This window comes from Sarcophilus harrisii, chromosome 3 (genome assembly GCF_902635505.1).
Source record: "Sarcophilus harrisii chromosome 3, mSarHar1.11, whole genome shotgun sequence".
Lineage (NCBI taxonomy): Eukaryota > Metazoa > Chordata > Mammalia > Dasyuromorphia > Dasyuridae > Sarcophilus > Sarcophilus harrisii.
In genome coordinates this window covers 547,773,711-547,797,503 of record NC_045428.1, presented here as the reverse complement: position 1 = coordinate 547,797,503, position 23,793 = coordinate 547,773,711, and the positions used below count along the sequence as shown (strand labels likewise).

General features: G+C 38.2%; 1 protein-coding gene and 1 long non-coding RNA gene across 3 annotated transcripts in view; one reads left to right on the top strand and one right to left on the bottom strand.

The window, feature by feature from the left end:
* The window catches only part of CTPS1 (CTP synthase 1), a 78,793-nt gene extending 73,132 nt beyond the window's left edge, over positions 1-5,661 (bottom strand). Inside the window, exon 1 of the mRNA XM_031962315.1 lies at positions 5,532-5,661. The gene's annotated coding sequence lies outside the window, so the exon portion shown is untranslated. The remainder of the gene's footprint in view (positions 1-5,531) is intronic.
* Positions 5,662-5,811: 150 nt separating this feature from the next.
* Positions 5,812-23,793, top strand: part of LOC116422798 — a 61,967-nt gene continuing 43,985 nt past the window's right edge. For both annotated transcript variants that reach the window (XR_004233335.1, XR_004233334.1), the window contains exons 1-2: positions 5,812-5,950; positions 9,209-9,295. This is a non-coding gene — a long non-coding RNA (uncharacterized LOC116422798). The remainder of the gene's footprint in view (positions 5,951-9,208; positions 9,296-23,793) is intronic.

Genomic DNA, 23,793 nt, shown 5'->3' with positions numbered 1-23,793 from the left:
TGTTTTATTTTTCCAGTAAATGTTAATTTCTATTTGTTGTAGTTTCGTAGACTGTACAAAAGCAAAAATTGGGATCTGGTTCACAAATTATCTAGTTTTCTGTGATTCTGTTTAATGAGTTAAGAGCCACCCTGATGTAGAGAAAATGGGGACCAGCAGTCAGTCAGTCAGTAGAATCTGGGATTTGCTTTCTATTTCCAAACTTTTACAAAAATCACAGAATCTTTGAATTGGAAAGGACCTCACAGGCCACTCAATCCAATCAATAATTGACCAAGAATCCTCTTGGCTTAACTAGTTGTATGATCTTACTGCTCTGGGACTTGAGTTGCTCATCTGTCAAATGAAGAGACTCCCTAATCTACCCCATATGGTTTGTTGGGAAAAGTTTTTGTAAACCTGAAACCAACTCATTACTGATTTGACTTGGCAACTCAAACCCATGACCATCAGAACTATGAGATTATACCCTGGAACAGTTCAGCTCATGAGGCCATCTACTAAGGAATGGAGATAGAAACTGCCTCTTTAGAGAGAAAAGTGAACTCAGTTGCTTTTTTTTTTTCCTTCAGATTTCCTCCCTCAATAATAATAGTCCCCGATGTTTGATAGGGTTGACCACTTCCTCCTAACACTGCTGTGAGAATCAGATGAGATGGCAATAAAGCAGTCTTTAGCACAGTGACTGGCATATAGTAGGTTCTTAATAAATGCTTGTTCCCTTGTCCCACTACCCCACTCTGTAGGTGTTCATTGTATTTTCTCCTGGAAAATTCTGTGAAGTCATTTTTAGGTTCCTTTTTTTTCTGAGACAATTGGGGTTAAGTGACTTGCCCAGAGTCACACAGCTAGGATGTGTTGTGTCTGAGATAAGATTTGAACTCAGGTCCTCCCGACTTCAGGTCTAGTGCTCTATCTACTGTGCCACCTAGCGGCCTCATAGGTTCCTTTTCTTCTCTCTTTACACAGTCTCAGTAATCTCACCAGGTCCTAACATTTCAACAATCAGGTGTAAATAAGATAATATTTGTAAGGCACTTAGCAGAGTGCCTGGCACATAAGTTGATGCTATATAAATGCTTATTCCATGCTATATGTATGCAGATGATTCTCTAATCCAGTGCTCTCTGCTTTCTTGAACTTCATCATATTCCATGTCACTAATTACTTGCAGGAACTCTCCATTTAGACGTCCCCATTTCATACATAATGTGTCCAAATGTATCTTCCCTTTAACCCAAAATTTTCATTTTGATTGAGCGTCTTGCCATCTTTCCACTCACCCAAGTTGGCAATTGAGTTTCCATTTTTTCCTTTTTCAAAATCTCCACATTCAGTCTGTTGCTAATCCTTATATATATTTATTTCTATAACATCTGAAGTCAGGAAGACCTGAGTTCCTCTTTCTTTCCATACACACTACCCAGGAAGCATAGGACCTCATCAGGTCTATAATGACAACCTGATGATTTACACAACTGTCAAAACAATCTTTCTCAAGTACAAGTCTATCCCTCTGCTTTAGCACCTTTGGTGACTTTTTACTGCCTCTAGGATTAAATAGGCACTTCTCAGTTTGGCATTTAAGTATTTCACTAGGAATTTCTGGGTGGCATAGTGGATTGAATGATGGATTTAGAATCGGGAAGAACTGACTCTGAAAACTGCCACAGACACTTACTAGATTGTGTGCCACTGGACAAGTCACTTTATCTCTGTCTGACTCAGTTTCCTCATCTAAAGCATGGAACAGTAATAGCACCTACCTCCCAGGGTTGATATGAAGATAAAATGAAATAATATTTGTAAAGCACTTTGCGAACCTTAAAGCACTCTATAAATGCTCCCTATTTCACAATCAGACTTCCATGTAAGCTTCCAGATTGATCACATATTACTCATTTTTGCATTTTCTACTATATGGTCCATTTAAGCTTACCTGTATTTTCTCCAGACTTTGTGTTTCATCTCTTACATTAGCCTTTTCCTTTGCCCCATGTCTCCCCTTCCTGAAATGTGATCCTTCCTCATTTTACCATTAATCACCTCTGGATTTTTTCCTTAATTTTTTAAATAAGAATTTAACAGATACCAAATAAAATGGACATTTCATATACATTTGTTGTCATTGTTCAGTCCTTTTTAAGTCATTTCCAACTCCCAGTTGGAATTTTCTTGGGAAAGATGTTAGAATATTTTGCCATTTCCTTCTCTAGCTCATTTAATAAATGAGGAAACTGAGGCAGCAAACAGGGTTAAGTGACTTGCCCAGGATCATGCATCCAGTATCTGAGGCCGGATTTGAACTCAGGCCTTCCTGATGTTAAGCTCGGTGCTCTATCCACTTAAGTCACCTAACTACCTCTTAATCCAAGAAAGACCCTTAATAAATGTTTATTGGATTGGACAGATTGGAGTACCTGCCTGAATCAAATCAGTTGTCCTTGGAGTACCACTCAGTTACCCAGATTGGTATTAAAAAATTCACCTACAATTAAAGAATTTTCTGTAGTGTTTTTTCCTAGAGGTGTAGATTATTTGAGTGTCCCTGTTGGGGACTCAAATGTTGGGCCTTGGATGTCGGGAAGCTTGGCTCCACCATCAGAATAATGATAGAAGCTCACAATAGCTGACGTTTCTATAGCACTTTAATGTTTTGAAATCACTTGCCAACAATCCCACAAAAATCCAGGGAGGGATGGCTCTTTTTTGAACTCAAAGGTCCTTGATTCCATGCTCTATACACTACACTGTCTGACTTTCTTTAACAAATCATGTCAGCTTCGGCAAATCTACTTGACAATTCTGGACATTGATCCAAGGAAGAAATTGGACAGGACTGGCTAGAAGAATAGATAGCTTTATAGGGGACATCGGAGATCATTTTTACCTAGGAGCTCTTCATGTAAGGTCCATGAATTTCATTTTTTTTAAAAAAAGATTTTGATGATTTTTATTACAATTGGTTTCCTTTCTCACCATGTACTTTGTTTTACGTTTTTAAAATATACTTATGAAAAAGGATCCAGAGACTTCTCCCAACCTGCCAAAGAGGTCCACTATATAAGCAAGATTTAAAAACCCTTGATTTAGCCCTCTAGGAAGTGAAATCTCAAGGAATCTTCTCTAGTTCTAAAATGCAAAATTGTAAGATTACTGGGTTCTTTTCCGAAATTCTCCCAATGGTCCTCAAAAAAGAAACATGACTTTGGCTTGGATAGTGGAGACTCTCACATTATACCCAATGAGGCTTTGGTCAAAGGAGGGACTGGGAAAAATAGGAAAGGGGTTGGGAGCTAGGAGTCAAAGTGGGCATTTAATACCTGACTGCTCCTTATAGGTCCATAGGATCTAAAGTATGATTTGTGTGACCTTAGCCAAGTCCTTTTACCTGCTTCACTGACAAGGCCACCCTACTCCAAAATGAGCCAAAATCCAAGTACCTTAGAGTCTTTCTGGTTCAGACCTCCCTTCTCTTTTTACAGATGAGGAAACCGAGTTCCAGGGAGTGATTTTTACCATATTTTTGATTATCCCCATCTTCAGGGAGCCATTCTGGAGGGAGATCTTTACCTCCCAATCTCTCTTCAGATCATTTTAAAAATATTGATTGCTGGTTATTATAAAATAATAAAGCAAAAAAAAACCCTCATTTTATTCTCTTAACATTGGACTTCTTTCCCCAGCAATCTGGTATTAGCTAAGTCTTCTACTTAAGTGACTTGCCCATGTGTCACAAGCATCAGAGAGAGATCTCCAATTCAGTCCTTTTATTCTAAAGTCAATGCTTTTTCCATGGTACCCATGATGTGGGTATTCCTGGTAGCAATGTAGATCAAAGCCCTTCTATTTGGATCTTTATGAGTTGTTGCTGATGTTTAAGTCTTTATTTTTATAATTGTTTCTAACTCTTCATAACCTCATTTGGAGTCTTCTTGGCAAAGACACTGGAGTGGTTTGCCATTTTCTTTTCAAGCTCAGTTGATCGATGAGAAAACTGAGACAAATAGGGTAAAATGACTTGCCCAGAATCACATTGTTAATATATATCTGAAGCTGGATCTGAACTCATGAAGATGAGTTTTCATGCTTCAGATCCAGCACTCTATCTATTGAAACATTTAGCTGCCCTTCATGTGTTCCTATAACCAAAAATATATTCACTAGTGGTTTATCTTCTGGTGATGAATCTCAAGCAAACTATACCTAGACTGGATCTTAAATGAAGGACAAACAGACAAACATTTCCTAGCTTACAATCAGAGCCTTTCTAGTTTGGCAGAACATGGCAGAACTTATACTTCCCCCAAAGAGTTTTTGAGCCTAGGATTGACTTTATTCCTGGAGGCGGCAAGCATGGAGATGACCCTTCAGTTGCTCACACCTCTTCCAGAACTCCTGAATATTTCCCAAATTGTCTTTGCTTCTAAGAAATGTTTTTACTTGGCTTCCTCCAAGTTTTCATTAAAATTCCCAATCCCTCTTAATTCTGCTGCTTTCCCTCTATTAGTTATCTCATATCCATGGCATTTGTCCACAGCTGTTTGCATGTTGTATCTCTGCCATTGGAGTGTGTGCTCATTGAAATTAGGGACTGTCTTTTGCTTTTTTTTTGTATATTCATTATTCAGCACAGTGCCTGGTACATGTTAGGACCTTAATAAATGCTTGTTGACTTGACTTAATGGTTCTTTAAAAAAAATCAGGGCAGCTAAATAGTGCAATGAGTAGAATGCCGGGTCTGGAGTCAAGACGACTATTTGTGGGTTCAAATATGACTTCAGACACTTACTGGCTGTGTGACCCCAAGCAAGTCGCTTACCTCTTTTGCCTCAGTTTTCTCATCTGTAAAATGAGTTAAATGGCAAACTATGCCAGTGTCTTTACCAAGAAAATTCCAAATGGGGTGTTAGTCAAGAAAATCAGGTGAGGGTTCTTTCTCTGACTAAAAAGACCATACCCTAACTGCCTTTCTGTCCAACTTAACTAATAACTACAACAATAACAAAAATAACAATTCATATTCATAAAGCACTTCAAAGTTTGCAAAGCACTTTACATATATGAATTCATTTGAGACTTAGAACAATTCATTGAAGTAAGGGCTTGCTCTGAGAAGTATCTTGGTGTACTGGATAAAGGGTTCAAATCCTGTCTCTAAAACTTAGTAGTGGAGTGATCCTGGTCAAGTCAACTGAGGTGATCTCAGTTTTCCCATTTGTCAAATGGGCATAATAATCATACCTGCTTTCTAAAGTTGTGAGGCTTAAGTGAGATGACTATAAAACATTCCTCAAACCTTGAAACTGTTTTAGAATTTTTAGCTTTTTGTTATTTTATAGATGAGAAAATTGAGGCTGAGCAAAGCAAATGATCCTCTTGGACATCATGCCTTATTACCTCCATTCCCTCTCTCCCCAACCCTGGTAGGATGAACTCTTTGCTGTCAGAAAATAGCGTGTCTGATTGCACTGCTATACCCAATCCAGGACCACACAGGATAGTGTTGAATTAAAAAAAAATGTCCTTACCATGTATTCGGTTATCCCTATCCTCAGGGAGCCAATCTAGAGGGAGAGTCTCACCTCCCAATCTCCTGTCACATTACATGCAGTATATTTTGAACCCTGATTGTTATTGAACAATGAAACTGGATGAACTCCACCCTTCTCCCAGTTTATACCCTCAGTCTTAGGCTTCCCTCCTCTAGCACATCATAGAAGGACTTTGTCTGCCTGGAAACTTGTGTTCTGTTTCCATGGCAACCAGTTTCTGTGGACTCTAAGCTGCACCTGTCAGAGACACCATCTTTCCTCAGAGGGTAAGGATGATAAGATGACAGATCTTGACTGAAAGAGACCTCAGAGACTATCTTGTCCAAAACCCTCACATGACGGGTGGGAAAAGGGAATATCAGAAAGATTGGAAGTTGTCTCAGGTCACACAGGAAGTAAGTGGCTGTGCTGAGACTCAAAGCAAGGTCCTTGGACTCCAAAACCCATTTTTTTTTTCCCATTTGAACACATGAGGGATGTTACAAGCTCCAGATCAGGGTTACAGATGTAGGTAATCAGCTAGTAAATTAAGAGAATTCTGAGGACCACTTTACATCTTAGACTAGATTGACTAAGATGACAAGAAAAGATAATGATAAATGTTGAGGGGATGTGGGAAAATTGGGACATTAATACATTGTTAGTGGAGTTATGAACTGATCCAACCATTCTGAGAGCAATTTGGGAACTATGCCCAAAGGGCTATCAAACTGTGCATACCCTTTTACCTAGCAGTGTCTCTATTGGATCTGTGTCCCAAAAAGATCATAAAAAAGGGAAAAGGATCCACTTGTGCAAAAATATTTGTAGTGGCCCTTTTTGTGGTGACAAAGAACTAAAAATTGAGTGGATGCCAGCTGGGCAATGGCTGAAAAAGTTATGATATATCAATGTAATAGAATACTATTTTTCTATTAGAAATGATGAGCAGGATAAGCCTGGAAAGTATTAAATGAACTGATGCTAAATGAAGTGAATAGAAACAAGAGAACATTGTACAGAGCAACAAGATTATGTAATGATCAATTGTCAAGAACTTGGCTCTATCAACAATAAGGTGATTCAAGGCAGTTCCAATAGACTTGTGATGGAAAGATAATATATAGTATATTTATCTTTTTTCTTGTTATTGTTTGTTTGCTTGCTTTTTTCCTTTTTCAAGTTTTTTCCCTCCTTTTGATCTGATTTTTCTCATGCAACATGATGAATATAGAAATATGTTTAGAAGAATTGCATATGGTTAATCCAAAAAAAAAGAAACACCCCCCCCAAAAAAACACAATAAGATTGTACTCATTAGGGTCAGGCAAATAGGTTCCCCAGCAGATATCTGTTCAGAGGTCAGAGAACTATAGCTCTAATTTCTTTGTTGCTGCTTACATTACCAGGTCTCAGCAGCACAGAATACAAGAATCTTGAGATCTTAGAATTTAGGCCTGTCAGGCACTCTAAGCTCATCCAATCCACCCTCTTACTTTCCAGAGGGAGACACCATGATTTTAATGGATGAACTATTGGAGAGAGTAACAAAAATCAGATTTTGAATCCTTCCTCTAACACCAAATTATGGTAACTTAATCTTTCTGAGCCTCAGTTTCCTCAACTATAAAGAGGGGATAATACTCTCACAGGATTGTTTTGAGATTCAGATAGGATCTGATTCAAATTATGTTGCAAAACATAAAACACTATATGAATAGCAATTCTCAGGACATAGAGACTCGTGGCATTAAATGGTTCATTCATGGTCATAGAAGTAAAAATCTGCAGAGTGAGCCAGAATGGAAAATTGGGTTTCTGACTGCAAAATCCAGGGCATTTTCTGTATGGATAATTTCTGGAGGAGATCAGGAAAAGAGACTTCATGCAAAGGGACTCACGTGATTAGTCAGTATATTGGTTAGAAAAAGAAGACCTAAAGTCAAAAGAGCAGATGGGAGGTGGGGAGAGTTCTCAGCTGTCAAACCCCAGAGACTGCTAAAGGACTTTCCCATACCACCTTACTATCCTCCCAGGGCTGATCCATTTGGTGTTTCATTAGTTCTTTTATCCATCCATCTACTTATACATAGCAAGGTACCGAGTGCAGTGGTAGGAGGGAAAAACTTAGAATCACTAGAGTGTATATTTAAATTCTGGCTCTCCTATTTATGAAGCAACTCACTGGCACAGTGGGTAGAGTGCTGCACCTGGACTCAGGAAGAACTGAGTTCAAATGTCACCTCAGACACTCACTAGTTATGTGATCCTTGACAAGTCACTTAATCTCTGTCTGCCTCAATTTGCTCATCTGTAAAGTGGGGATAATAATACTTAGCATCTTTCTCCCAGGGTGGTGATATTGTGAGGATAAAATAATGTTTGTAGAGGGCTTTGCAAACTTTAAAGCTAATTATTTAAATAGTGCTAATAATAATTTAAATAAATGTTAATTATTAGTAGTAATCATAGTAGTAAGTGACTGAGCAAGTCCCTTCATTTCATTAGTAAAATTTAGTTTGACTAACCTCCTGGTTCATATGATTTAAAGCCAGTAGGATATTTAGGGTTCTTTTAAGAGAATGTTATCATTTTATAGATAAGGAAATTGGGGTCCCAGAGAAGAAATGACTTGGCCACAGCTACATATCCTATAACTTTACATCCTATGATCCCTATCAGTGGCAGAGCCAGGATTTAACGCTTAGTCTTCTGCTCCCCAAACCAATGCTTTTCCTGGCATCTCTCCACCCCCTCCACCTTACATAGCATTTTTGTGGAGAAAGGCCTTTGTAAACTTAAAGCACAACATCCAATATACACGTTGTTGTCACTGCTGTTTTTACATTGGGCTGTATTTACAAAACTCATGAGCCAAGTAGAACAAAATATTATTTCCAAGACATTGAGGCTTGGGGACCTGGAGGATTTAGACAATGTGGCTCCTTTCTGGAGGAGCTACAAAGATATCTAGTTGAAACTTTGCTGCCAGAGACAATATTGCAGCTGGTCTTCTAGCTGGCCCACTCACCTCTTTTTGCCATCTTTTCCAGTAGTTCCAGATGAATGCTCAGAATCAAAGAGTCTTTGCCTGAGACTGAGAGCCCAGGCAGACCAGTTGGGTAGGGGAAGCAGAGAAGAGAAGTCTGGTTTGATTCCAAGATTTGGAGAAATGATGTTTTGTTATTATTGTTTAGTCATGTATGACTTTTGTGAGCCAATTTGGAGTTCTCTTGACAATGGAGTGTTTTGCTGTTTCCTTCTGCAGCTCATTTTACAAATGAGGAAACTGAGGCAAACAGGGTTTAGTGACTTGAGCTGAGAAAGAAAAGTCTTGCTGACTCCAGACCTGGTCTTCTTATCCACTACATCACCTACCTGCTCTGGAAATGATGTAGCCTTTGATTTAACAGTTAAAAACATATTGATATATCATGGTGCAATGGATAGTGTGGTGGGTTTAGAGTCAGGAAGACTGAGTTCAGATCAAGCCACAGATATTCACCGGCTCTGTAATCCTGGGCAAGTCACAAGCTTTGTGAGCCTCAGTTCCCTCAATGGGAAAAAGAAGATAATAATAGCATCCAACTCCCAAGGAGGTTATGAGGATCAAATGAAAAAATATTAAAAAAAATGTTAAGCAAATATTTATTCCTTTCCCCCTTATTTTTCAGGAAGTCTACACTAAGCAAGTTATGAATGAGACTGCTGGGAAGATGGTTGGGGTGGCAGGAAGCCCGGTCTTCTGACCTGACAGGAAGGTAGGTTCACAGGCTGGGGAGGGTGGGTTTTGTTTTTTGTTTTTTAGTGTTGTTTATCTTTTACAGACGTCATTTCCCATTTCCCAATAGATTCCTAATCCCTCTCCCCACTCCCACATCAAAAGAACCCATCCTCATCCCAAAGAAATACAATAACAGTGAAGTAAAACCAACTAGTATGGGAATTACACCACTGTATCAATTATAAAGCATTTATGAACACCTACTGTGTGCCTCTGCTGTGCTGATTAGGTTCTAGGGATTCAAATACAAAGATTGAAATAAAAAGAGCTAATATGCTAATAGATGAGACAGTGAGAACACACAGTAAAACTATATATTTTTTACTGTCTATATAAGAATATATATTTAAACTGTATTTTACTGGTATATTTATCAGGGTTTCTTAAACTTTTTCCACTCATGGGCTCTTTTCATACAAAATTTTTTTTACATGATTCCAGGTCTATAGGTTTATAAAATAAGGTATGAATCAAACATTTACTGATAATAAATTATAATTTTGCAACTCCCACATTCAATTGAGGTAATTGGGTCACACAGCTAGGAAGTATTAAGTGTCTGAGGTAAGATTTGAACCCAGGTCCTCCTGACTTCAGGGCTGGTCCTCTGTCCACTGTGCGGTCTAGCTGCCCCCTACATTCAGTTTTGAGACCCAATATAGGGTTGCAACCTATAGTTTAAGAAGCTGGGTATTATACTATATATTTATACTGTATATATATACATATATGAATATACAATATAAAGCATATGGTAAAAGTATAAAATGAATGAATATAAATATATACAAAGTATCTAATGCAAGGCAGCTTGGGATGGAGGGCCCCATCTGTTGGAATAGGAAAAGCTTCATGCTGTAGATAGTGCCTGAACTACACTGTAAAGGAAGAGTGGAAACCTATGAGATGATGGTTTCCATGTGGGAATTAATTCCTGGTATGGAAAATGGTCGGTGCAAAAGCATAGAGATGAGAATGGCATGTTGTGTGTTGAGAACAGAGAGAAGGCTGATTGGCTGCATTGTAGGATGCAGAAGGAAGAGTAATGTCTACTGAGACTGGAGATTTCGGTTAGTATGAGGGATCTTGGGTCTTTAAAAAGCTAAATTGTTTCTATTTTATCCAGGTAATAGGAAGCTACTGGAATTGGAGGAGCAGGAAAATCACAAGGTCAGATTTCTGCTTAAGGAAAATTACTTTGGTTTTTAGTGTGTAGAAAGTCTGAGCCTGGCACATAGTAAATGCTCTAAGTGCTGCTGACTGGTTGATATGGGGAAAGGACTGGAACAGGGAGACTTGTTGAGTGGTTGTTACAATGATGTAGATGAAAGGGGAGGTGGGAGCTAAGGATATAGGGAGTATTTATAGACTCCCCACCTCTATATCAAAAAGAAGAGTGTGGATCATTTCCCCTCCTGTAAATCTAACAGGCCACTGTTTATAATCTCAGTTCAAATGCCTTTTAGTGCTGGGTTGTTTTGTTTTTTTTCCCCACCCACAGGGTTGTAGTAGGAGGTGGGTGTAGTGGGTTCTGGTTGGTTTTCTGGAGATCTCTGGACCAGTCTTCCTTTCAGTTGTAATCACCACGAGACTAGCCAGGTCTTAAAGTCCAAATTCTTTATTGTTTCCTTGCTTGGGGCCCGGGCTAGCTTGGTCTCAGTGGAGGAAATGCAGGAGGACAGGCCAGCCACCATGGTGATGTGAGATGGAGTGGATCTCTGAGTCCCAGGGCTTGTGCTCTAGCCTCCAGCCACCACAAAGGTGGGAAATGGAATGAATCTGTCTCTAAGTCCAACCTGGCTGAGTTTGTCCATTTTATATGCTCTATTGTAATTAGATAATTTATAGTATACTGAGTATAAACCAATCATTATATCACCAGGAAACCATTATTTGTTGTAAGAGTAAATCAATCATACTGAACTAGAGAACTATTAATCACTATGCTAAAGTAGGTAACCATTGTCTTATCAACTCCATCGAGTTAGCACCTTGTAAGAATCCTTGTTTCAAGTACAGAGTTCTGGTCCATAACAGGTGGGGACTGGGGAGGAATCTATTCTTTTAGTTTTATTTACTCTGTTTCAGGTCATCCATGTCTTTCCGTGTTTTTTTTTTTTAAACTCTTAAGCAGGCTGGATAGTTTTGGGGGTGGCCCAAATGGCCTCTGAAGCTACTTTGCATTACATGCTTTGTTTTCATTCATGTTTATAGTTTTACTGTATATTTTTATTATATATACCATCTATCCTATTCGAATGTTAGCTCCTTGTAAGCAGAATTTTTCATTCTTTGTACTTATGTCCCTAGGACAATGCTAACCCTACGTAGTGCTTGGGCCACAGTGACTCAGGGAGCACATTGAAACAGCTGGGGCCTTGAATTCAGAGTATGTAGGCAGAGGGATTGACTCTAGATGTTGTCCTAGATTGTGGCAATCTAGGAATTCTGACTTCTGAATAGGAAGAAAACTTTTACCCATATTAGGTAGAGGATTAGGTTTAAAGTCAGGAAGTTGTTTTTGCTGTTGTTCAGTAGTGTCTTACTCCTTCATGACCCCAATTTGGGTTTTCTTGACAAAGATACTGGAGTAATTTACATGAACTGATGCTAAGTGAAACAAACAGAACCAAGAATACATTGTATGTAACAACAGCAAGATTGTGTAATGATCAGCTATGAAAGACTTGATTCTTCTCAGTGGTTTAGTGATCCAAAGCAATCCCAATAAGCTTTATGATAGAAAATGTCATCTGCCTCCACAAAAAGAACTAAGGAGACTGAATGTAAATCAACAATGTTATGTTCACTTCTTTTTTCTGATTTTTTAAATCTCTGGATGGGAGAGTTTGCCCAGCATTCTTTAAATTCCTGAAAATCTTGCTTCTTACTTTGACTTTGAACAGCCTATAGGGAAGACTTCTGTGAAGCTGGGGAATAAGGAATAAACCCTTCTAGTCAGCAAGTAAGTCCTTTCCCCTCAATCTTCAAACGACTTCCATCAGTAGGAAAGACCAAAAAAAAAAAAAAATTAGTTGCATTAAATTTGCTAAAATTGAGTAGAAAGAAACATGGTACAGGTCTTTAATTGCTTCCTTGACTAATATCTGGGGGGTAGCTAGGTCAACCAACAATCAGTTGTTAATAATATATTACATTAAATATCAATAGGAGAATATCTATAACCTTGCAGATAGAAATCAGTCCCTGCCCCTCCCTGGGCATAAGGTGAAAGGCCAGATCACACAATGCTTCCTAGGAAGAGAAAACTGGGAGATATTATCACAATAAAGGGAGCAGAGCAGTTGAATCCTGAGAGCAGAGAGGTAGTTAATGCTAATAACTCCAAGAAGCGCACCAGCCTTGATGACATTCTCAGATCACAGATCGCAGCATATAAAAGGTAGGGAGAGCCCCCAACTCCACGGCACTTTTCTGTTAACTGGCTCTTAGACCCTGACTGTGAATATGACAATGCCCACTATGTGGCGCCATAGTGCACAGAGCACCGGGCCTGGAGTCAGAAAGACTCATCTTCCCGAGTTCAATCTGGACAGATACTTTATATCTTTGTGATTTGGGCAAGTCACTTACCCTGTTTGCCTCAGTTTCCTAACTGAGAAATGAGCTGGAGAAGGAAATGGCAAAACACTCTAGGATCTTTGGAAAGAAAATCCCAAATGAGGTCATGAAGAGTTGGATATGATTAACTACTGAACAAGAATATGGAGATGAGTGCATTAAGAGGAGAAGAATTAAGAAAGCAAAGTGAGACATCTTTGTGGGAAAACTCTGGGGAGCCCCAGTATCCAGGTGACATTTCCAGTATTATTTATTTCATTTGTTTCTGTTCTGGGTATCCCTGAGGAAAGTCTTGATCATCAGGCCATGTGGAGAGCTACCTAAAATACTTAAGATCGGACGGCGCCAAGGCCAGGAGGATTCTTTCCTAAGGCAATGGCAGCTGGGCCTTTTTTGGGGGGTGTCAGAGGACGATCAGCCTCTGGAAGTCCAAAGCTATGTGACAGCAAACTGTCACTGAAATTGGAAACTGAGTGGATGCTCATCAGTTGTAGAATGGCTGAATTAATTATGTATATGAGGGTTATGGAATATTACTGTTCTGTAAGAAATGATCAGGAGAGTGATTATAGAAAGGCTTGGAGAGAGTTACATGAACTGATGCTGAGTGAAATGAGCAGAACCAGGAGATCATTGTGCACGGCAACAATGACAATCAATTCTGATGAATGTGGCTCTTTCCCACAATGAGATGACTGAGGCCAGTTCCAAAGATCTTATGATGAAGAGAGCTATCTATATCCAGAGAGAGGATTGTAGGAACTGAATGTGGACCGCAATATAGCATTCTCACTTTTTGTTGTTCATTTGCATTTTGTTTTCTTATTTACTTTCTTTTTTGATCTGACTTTTTTGTGTGCATCAAGAGAATTATATAAATATGTTTATACATATTAAATTTAACACATATTTTAATATGTTTAACATATATTGGATTGCTTGCCATTTAGAGGAGGGTGTGAGGGAAAGGAGGAGAAAATCTGAAACACAAGGCTATGCAAAGATCATTGTCAAATTATCCGTGCATATGTTTTGAAAATAAAAAGCTTTGTTTAAAAAATAAAATAAAACATTAAAAATAATCATATAATAATAAATAATGTAATGATGTAAATTGATAAATAATGTAAAGCAAAGGGTTTCACAGCTTCAAAGAACCCCAAATGTAAGGCACAACACATCAGACTGCCGAGTCAGTTCTGAGTTTTCCCCCTAGGGGGCAATGTGACCTAAGAAATTATTTGACTCTCAGCTGCATGGCCCCTCCTTCTGGGTTAACACCTAAAACCCTGACTGAGAAAGTAGAAGGGACCTTAGATATTATTTAGCTCATTGCTTCCTTTTGAAAAGCAAGGAAACTCTGGATCTTTGAGAGAAAGTGACATATCCCAGGCCTCATGGGGTTTCAGGGTCTGGTGTGCTCCCACATCCATTCTGGGAAAAAGGGAACCTTGGTCAGAGGCTTCCCAAGCCAATAAACTTCAGAAGGGTCAGCTCCCAGCCCAGTCAAGTCAGAGGATACTACGAGGAGGATTTGGAATCATCTGGTTGCTTTTCCTCACCAAGTATCAAGATTTCATGATCCTACCTCCGGCGTCATACAGTGCATGGAGTAAGGGGAAGAAGGAATACTAGGACAAGAAAGAGGAAGAGAGAGGAATGAGGGAGGGGAGTTCCCAGCCCCCATGCCACTTCTCTGAAGCTGCCTTTGATCCCCTTCAAGAGAAAGTGATCACCTCACTCACCCAATTTCTCCAGGACTTTGTCTGTTCTACTTATTTCTTATATATATTTTTCCTTCTACCTTTTTCCCATAGTCATTTGTGGACCTTTCCTCTTCCTCTCCGTCGCACCATAACACTGTAAGCTTCTTGAAGGCAGGGTCTGTGCTTCATTCATCTCTACATCTCCAGTATCAAGCATTCTGCAAGCATTAGAATGGAATAAGGAAGGGACTGGACAAGTAGACAAGTGTGAATGGACTAGGAAGACAGAAACCGGTCATCTAGTCCTGGTGGAAGAAATTCAGGATGTTCAACCTAGAGGAGAGAACATTTTGGGCTGGGACCATACTAGTTATCTTTGAATCTTTGAAAATCTGACATGGTAATAAAAGTATTGGATTAGTCTTGTTAGGTCCCAGAGGGCAAGTTAGGAGCAATGGATGAAGAATGGGAAGAAGAAGGGGCAGGAAGAAGGGGAGTAGGTTGCCAAGAAGTTCAATGTAAGGAAACACTAAAAAAAAAGCAAGTCAGTACTAAGCACAAAGCAAACACTTAATCTGTGTTTGTTAAATTAATTTGAATTTTGCCAAATTCAATTCTTCCTGTCCTCTACCTGCTCCAGACAGGAAAAGCTGAGCAGGACTTAGTAGATATACTCCACTGATTGCCATAATTGAGTTCATTCATTCTTGTGATAGAGTTAAAAGGTGCTGAATATCTAGTCAGAGGGGTTCAAATCTCATACATGATGCTATCTGTGTAACATATGTGATACTGCCTTTCTGAGCCTCATTTTCTTCATTTGTAAAAGAAAAAAAATTTTTTTTTCCAAATCTACAATTTCATTGTTATGTAGAGCTCTTAGGGAGGGAGTTTTTTCTTCCAAATGCAGCTCATCAATGATTGTGCAACTTCCATATCAGAGAATCACCTGGACCACTGTGAATATAAATTATTTACTTGGGAGGACACAACAACAAAGGCAGAACTCAAACCTAACTCTCTCTGAGTATAACTGTCAATATTTATACTGTATACCTTGATGTCTCAGGGAAAGAATGAAAGAATAGCTGTGTAAAACTATATTTATACAAAGATAAAAAGGGAATATAGTATGATTGGTAAAATGCTTAGCACAATGTCTGGCACATAATAGATGCTATATAAATGCTAGCTATTAATACTATTCTGTTATGCCATTGTACTTGGAGCCAGAGGACCAAGGTCAAAATTCTGACACCTATTCCTGTTAGGTTGACTTGAATTTCATTGAATGTAATCTTGGGTAATTACTTGTTCTTTCTGGATCTCAGTTTCCTTATCTGTAAGATGAGGAGGGTAGGACTAGCTGCCTTCTAAGATTAGAGATATTAGTTCTAGAATTAAAAGACTAAGGGTGAATAGAAATTTTGTCATATAAACATAGAAATCAAGAGAAGTATAACAAGATAAACATGAGCGAGAAATGATAAGTTTAACTAAACAAGCTTAATGTTTTTACATTTTTATATAAAGATATGACTCATTTAACCCCACCTAACTTGATTTCCACCAAGGGACAGAGAACCTGGACATGATTCTGTTGGATTTAGAAGATCTCAAAAGAAGAATGGAATGAGTGGGAAAGAGAAAATCTTCTCTAAACTCATAATCTATTAAGATCTGGATAGTTATTCTTTATACTATCTGAGTACTTATACATTCCCCTCAATGCTTAAACATGTGGTAATTAATACAAGGGGAAAACAATAACTACTTACTGAAGCTTACTGAAGCACTGAAGTAAGTGCTATTTCAGGTGATAATTATCCTGAGCATTTAAGTGGTGCAGTGGATAGAGCATTGGAGCTAGAGTCAGGAAGATTTGAGTTTAAATCTGACCTCAGATATTTACAAGCTGAATGACCCTGGATAAGTCACTTAACTCTTTCCTCATCTGTACAATGAGTCAGAGAAGGAAATGGTCAATCACTCCTTGCCAAGAAAACTCCAAATGGGATCACAAAGAATTGAATATGACTGAATATGACAAAATACATTTCCTCTTTACATGCTTTTTTCTTTCTATCAATTGGGATTAAATAACTAATCTAGTGTCACAGATTTAGTAAATGTTAAGTGTCTGAGGCTGGATTTGAATTCAGGACGAAGAGGGCCAGTGCTCTATCCCTTGTACCATCTAGGTGCCCTACCATACTTTCTTTTAAGTCTTTCGCCCAATACTCTTATCTTCTATCTTATCTTCCAGTCTTTGCACTGACTGTCTCCCAAGCCAGAATGCTTTCCTTTCCCCATTTGCTTCTTAGATTCCTTAGTTTCCTTCCAGATTCAGTTCAAGCTCCATCTTCCACAGAAAGTCTTTCCTGGTCTCCCCAGAAATCAATGCCTTCTAAGGTTGCCTTTTATCTCCTTTGTATTTTATATATGGCATATATGTATATGCTGCCCACTCTGATTTGACTGCAAGTTTCTTGAGGGCAGAGAGTATTCAATTTTTGTCTTGGTATCTCTAGATACACAGCCTGCAACTCAATAAATCCCTTTTTACTATGTGTATTGATTGATTAATGGTCTGAAAATAATGTGATTCTTAGCTCCTTTTCCCACTTAGTTGTTGCTCAGTTATTTTCACTTGTGTTCAACTCTTCAGGACCCCACTTGGGGACTTCTTGACAAAGATACTGAAATGGTTTGTCATTCCCTTCTCCAACTCATTTTCCAGATAAGGAAACTGAGGTAAAGAGAGTTAAGCAACTTGCCTAATGATTGAGGCCAGATTTGAACTCAAGAAGATAAGTCTTTTTTGATAGCATTTTATTTTTTCCTAATTATATGTAAAGACAATTTTAAGCATTCATTCTTTACAAAATTTTGTGTTCCATATTGTTCTCTCCCTCCTTTACAAAAATGGTAAACAATTTGATATGTTAGATATGTGCAATCATGTAAAACATATTTCCATGTTAATCATAGCTGTGAAAGAAGAAACAGAATAAAAAAGGGAAAATCATGAAAAAAATAAAAGAAAGTAAATATAGCATATATGCTTTGATCTGCATTCAGAGTTCACCAGTTCTTTCTCTGGATGTGGCTAGCATTTTCTATCATGAGTCTTTTGGAATTATCTTGGATTATTGCATTGTTGAGAAGAGTTTAAAAGTTGATCATCACAAAATGTTATGATTACTGTGTATAGCATTCTTCTTGTTCTAAATACTTTGTAGAGCTAGAAAAAACAAATACTTTATAGAGACAGAAAAAATAACATCTGGAAGAAGAAAAAATCAAGAATTTCAAGAGAATTAATGAAAAAAATGCAAATGAAGGTGGCCTCGCTGTATTAGACCTGTAATTATATCATAAAGCACTAGTCATCAAAACCATTTGGTATGGCTAAGAAAGAGAGTGATTGATCAGTGGAATAAGTTAGGTTCACAAGATACAATAATCAATGACTATAGTATTCTAGTGTTTGGTAAACCCAAAGATCTTAGCTTCCAGGATAAGGACTTACTATGTGACAAAAATTGCTGTGAAAATTAGAAATTAGTATGGCAGAAATGAAGCATTGACTAACACCTAACACCATATGCCAAGATAAAATTGAAATGGGTTCATGATTTAGGCATAAAGAGTGATACTGTAAGCAAATTAGAAGAACAAAGGATAGTCTGTTTTTCAGATCTGTGGAGAAGGAAGGAATTTATGGCCAAAGAAGAACTAAAGTACATTATGAAATAAAAAATGGGTAATTTTGGTTATATTAAGTTAAAAAATTTCTGTACAAACAAAACCAATGCAGACAAGATTAGGAAGGAAGCAGAAAACTGGGGGGGGGGAAATTTTACACCCAAGGATTTGGATAAAGGCCTTGTTTATAAAATATATAAAAAATATTGACTAAAATTTTTAAGAATATATGCTGTTCTCCAATTGATAAATCATCTAAGAATATGAACAGTTTTCCGATCAAGAAATTAAAACCATTTCTAATCATGTGAAAAAAAGCTCTAAACCACTATTGATTAGAGAAATGCAAATTAAGACAACTCTGAAGTACCACTACACACCTCTCAAATTGGCTGGGATGATAGGAAAAGATGGTGATAAATATTGATTGGGAATGTGGAAAAACTGGGACACTAATACATTGTTCGATGGAGTTATGAACTAATCTAACTGTTCGGAAGAACAATATGGAGCTATACTAAAGGGCTATGCCTCAAAAGCTATGCCTAAAGACTGTGCATAATGATCCAGCAATGTCTCTACTGGGCTTGTATCCCACAGAAATCATAAAAAAGGAAAAAGGACCCACTTGTGCAAAAATGTTTGTAGCAGTCCTTTTGGTAGTGACAAGGAACTGAGTGGATGCCCATCAGTTGGAGAATGGCAGAATAAGTTAAGGTATATGAATGTTATGGAATAGTATTCTATAAGAAATGATCAGCAGGATGATTTGAGAAAGACTCTGATATGAACTGATGTGAAGTCCAAGTTAGCACCCTGGATACCTTAGAATCAGCCAGGGTTGGGATAAGCAAAAGTCCTTGGTCTTTAGGGATAGAAGTGAACAGGATGGACGCAGGATCTCCACGACTTCACTTCTCTTCTACCGCCAAAGTGACCCTGACTTGTCTTACTCCACCTCCTAATCCCTCCTCCAATTCTCTGTATACACCAAAATATAGAGCCAGCCCAGAATAGTGGGAAGGGCCATTTTCCAAGCATATGCTAATAGAGTATTGTCCAATTGGTAATTAGCCTTAAGTGTTTGGTTGTCTGGTTCCAGTGCATCAACTCAGAGTTTCAGCCCTTTACAAACTGTAAATGGAAATGGAAATGAGTAGAACTAAGAGAACATTGCACAGAGCAACAACAAAATTATGGGCGATCAGTTCTGATAGGCATGGTTCTTTTCAACAATGAGGTGATTCAGTCCAATTTCAATAGATGTGACAGAAAGAGCCATCTCCATTCAGAAAGAAACTTTGGGGCCTGAATATGGATCACAACATAGAATTTCACCTTTTTTGTTGTTGTTTGCTTGCTTTTTGTTTTCTTTCTCATTTTCTCCTTTTTCAATCTGATTTTTTCTTGTGCAGTATAATAACTATAGAAATTTGTATAAAAGAATTGCACATGTTTAATATGTATTAAATTACTTGCAGTCTAGAGGAAGTGTGGGGGAAAGAAAGGAGAAAAAAATCTGTAATACAAGGTTTTGCTAGGGTGAATGTTGAAAAGTATTTGCATATATTTTGAAAACAAAAAGCTGTTATTTTAAAAAATGTTCTGGTTCTGTTCATTTCACTTTGCATCAGGAAGATGAGACACTCCATTGCACCACTTAACTTTCCTATATTTTTAGGAAGATCCTAAACATATAGGATATTTTTAGCTTCTGGATAAGAATTCACTATTTGACAAAATTTGCTGGGAAAATTGGAAAATAGTATGGAAGAAACTAGTCATTGACCAATAACTAACACCCTATGCCAAGATAAGGTCGAAATGGGTTTATGATTTGAACTATTATTGTTCAGTCATTTCAATTGTCTCTGATTCTTTGTGACCCCATTTGAGGTTTTCTTGGTAGAGATACTGGAGTGGCTGGCTATTTCCTTCTCCAGCTTATTTTACAGATGAGGAAACTGAGGTAAACAGGGTGAAGTGACTTTCCCAGGATCACACTGCTAGTAAGGTGTCTGAGGTCAATTTTAAATTCAGGAAGACCTAGAGTTCTATGCAATGCATCACCTAGGTGCTCCCCCCTATCCCATTTCTCTGCTTCAATTATTGGGTACCTTTCCCATTTCTCTGCTTCAATTATTTGATAAACAGAAGTGGAAGCACATGGCCAAGTAATGTCTTTTATGTTTATCTGTTTCATTAATTGTACTGGTCTCAGTCACTTGACGACCCTCTGAAGAAGATTATTATTTTTATTTTTTTAATCAATTTTTATTGTTATCTTTTGTTTTTAAATCATCTAGATTTCTCTCTGTATCTCTTCCCCTCCCCACTACCAAAGAGCCATGCTATATTACAAAGATTTTTTTTTAAAAGAGAAAAAAGAAAGAGAGAAGAAAATTTCAACCAAACTAAACAATATATTAAAAATAATATATTGAAATAAATTATTACATTGTTCTACACCCAGGGACCCCTTCTATGGAAGACTTATGGGAAAACATGGCTGGGGTGAGATCTGTATTGTTGGAGAAAGTACTCACATCTATGACACAACAGATACATGAAAGTGTTGACAGTTCTATTTCATAGATTGTTACAGTTCAAGAATTTATTGCCCAGTATCTGATCTACTATTGATGAGCTTCTTCTTTCTTAGCTATGTTAGGAAAAAAAAAAACACAACTAGGTAGTTCAATGGACAGAATGCTGATACTTGAGTTTGGAATACCTGAATTCAAATCTGATCTCAGACACTTAGTAGCTGTATGGCCCTTGACAAGTCACATCACTCCCTCTCACTTTCCTCATCTGTAAAATGGGAGCAATAATAGTACCTACCTTTCAGGTTGTTGTGAGGATCAAACAAATGAGCTAGCATATATAAAGTGCTTTGTAAACCTTAAAACATTATATAAATGCTAGCTGCTATTATCATCATAGACTGGTTCTTGGACGGCAGCCCAAGCTTGAATAATGCTCCAACAATGTTTGAAACCTTTCCAGCTTGGAAGGATGTGCCAAACTTTGCATTCAAATGGCAAAGCCTTCAAGAGCCCATTGTGACTTGAGAGGGCAAAGCCATCGGTGTAGGACTTTCTGGAAACATAATTATAGATCATATTTCTCTATTGGTATTAACCATATTAACAATTCACATTTATGTAATTTGTTAAAGTTTATAAAGTCCTATCCTCACCAAAACCCTATTAGATCTTATGGTGGGGAAAGATATGGGGAAGGAGCTGTATTTTTGCTTTCTTGACTTGAAATGAGGGCTTATGCTAAAATATCTTGACTCAAGTCAAGAAAGGAAAAATCCATCTTCATATAATTTCTGAGTTTTGTTTTTTTTTTCTCTCTTCTCTCTTCTCTCTCTCTCTTCTCTCTCTCTCTCTCTCTCTCTCTCTCTCTCTCTCTCTCTCTCTCTCTCTCTCTCTTTCTCTCTCCACAGTTCTTATGCAAGGACAACCCAAAGATGAATAGGTTGTCCAGTCTCAGGGGTCTGACAGACTAGATTAGAATGTCTTTGTCTTATCCCCTAAAACACAACCAAGTTGCCATCTAAGTGACCAGTCAGTGGCTAATCATTTATGATCCCAGAATGATTCCAATGTCCTTTATGTTGTAAGCATTGGGAAATGGCAGTACTAGTCCTTTTTCTTGTCCTTCTCCACCAGCAACATCATCACTTGCTTTGTAGAGACTCCTCTTCTCTGTGATCCAACTGTTGCTTCTCCTTGCCTTGGCGCAGGCAATAGAAAGAAATTAATATAAAGCCTTTTCACCTACATATAATCTACTAAGAAAATACTGGATTTCTTTCCTAGTAAAGTAGTATTGCTCATATTTATAGAGGAAACTAAGCTTCAGATAAGTTTAATGTCTTGCTTAGAGTCCCATTAGTGGGCAGAGTGTTGGCTTGGGTGCACTTTGATTCCTTCTACCTTTGGAACTAGCTCCTTGGAAAAGTTGCCAAGCTCTCTGGATAAACACATTAGAGAAGGGTTTGGAATAATAATGAAAAGGGTCAAGGTAAGATTCTGCTTTTCTTTGTCAATGAAACTTTGCTAAAACGAAAGCAATTTCCATTCCCAAAATATCTGAAATTTTATAGAGTGCTTTCCACATCCTTTCAAGCAACTTCATAACAGTGCATGGAAAGTTGGACCAGAAGTCAGGAAGGCTGGCTTCTGACACATGGAGGTGTATGACCCTGGGCAAGTCATTAACTAGTGTTCTAGGAAATTCTGCCCATCAGTAAGTTAGAGAAATTTCTCCTTTACATAGTGGAGAGAGTTTCCACTTTGGGGAATTCTTTGTTTTTTGTTTTAACCAGTATTGTAAATCCATCAGTGGCAGACATAGCCTCAAAGTTGCCTGGGGCATTGAAATTTGAGTAACTTGCCTAGGGTCATATAGCCAGTAGATGAAAGGCAGGATATGAACCCAGGTCTTCCTCACTTTGAGATCAAGTCTTTCTACTATGTCAGTTTATCTTGATGAAGTTACCAGTCCAATAGGAAAAAAAAATTATCCACTTAATAAAGATTTTGGTAAAAGTAATAATGATTGCTTTTTTCTGTAGTATTTTAATGTTTACAGTGCACTTTCCAAACAATAGTATTATGAGGTAACTGGTAGAACTATTATTGTGCCCATATTATAGATGGAGTTACTGAAGCTGAGGAAGGTGAAGAGATTTGCTTAGTGTCACCAGCTGGTAAGAGCGGAAATGGGAATTCAAACCCCCAGCTTCTTTCTCCAAATCCAGGGCTCTTTGCCAGACTGCTTCAGTTAAAATAAGGATGATAAAAGGGGGACATTTAGATTCCCCCTCTCTAGCTTAATTAAGGAGAGATTGTTTCCTTTACATAAAGAATCTCTCAAGATTTCTTCATAGATCAGCGCCCGTCACTAACAAATGAATCTTATTTGTTTTTATTCAGATGTTTGATTCTCCACTATCCCATTTGGGGTTTTCTTGGCAAAGACACTGGAATGGTTTGCCATTTTCTTCTCCAGCTCATTTGACAGATCAGGAGATAGAGGCAAACAGGGTTAAGTGACTTGCCCAGGATCACATGGCTAGGAGGTGTCTGAGATCAGATCAGATCAGAATCAGGTCCTCCTGATTCCAAATCCAAGATTTTAGTCACCATGCCCCCAGCTTCCCTGGGTACAAGCCTCTCTGCCTCTCTCTCTCTCTCTCTCTCTCTCTCTCTCTCTCTCTCTCTCTCTCTCTCTTTCTGTCTCTTGCCAGAGATTTTTAATAACTCTTTATTGCCAGAACCGATCCCAGGGTAATTTTTTACAACATTATCCCTTGCACTCACTTCTGTTCCGATTTCCCCCCTCCCTCCCTCCACCCCCTCCCCCAGATGGCAAGCAGTCCTATACATGTTAAAGAGGTTACAGTATATCCTAGATACAACATATGTGTGCAGAACCAAACAGTTCTCTTGTTGCTCAGGGA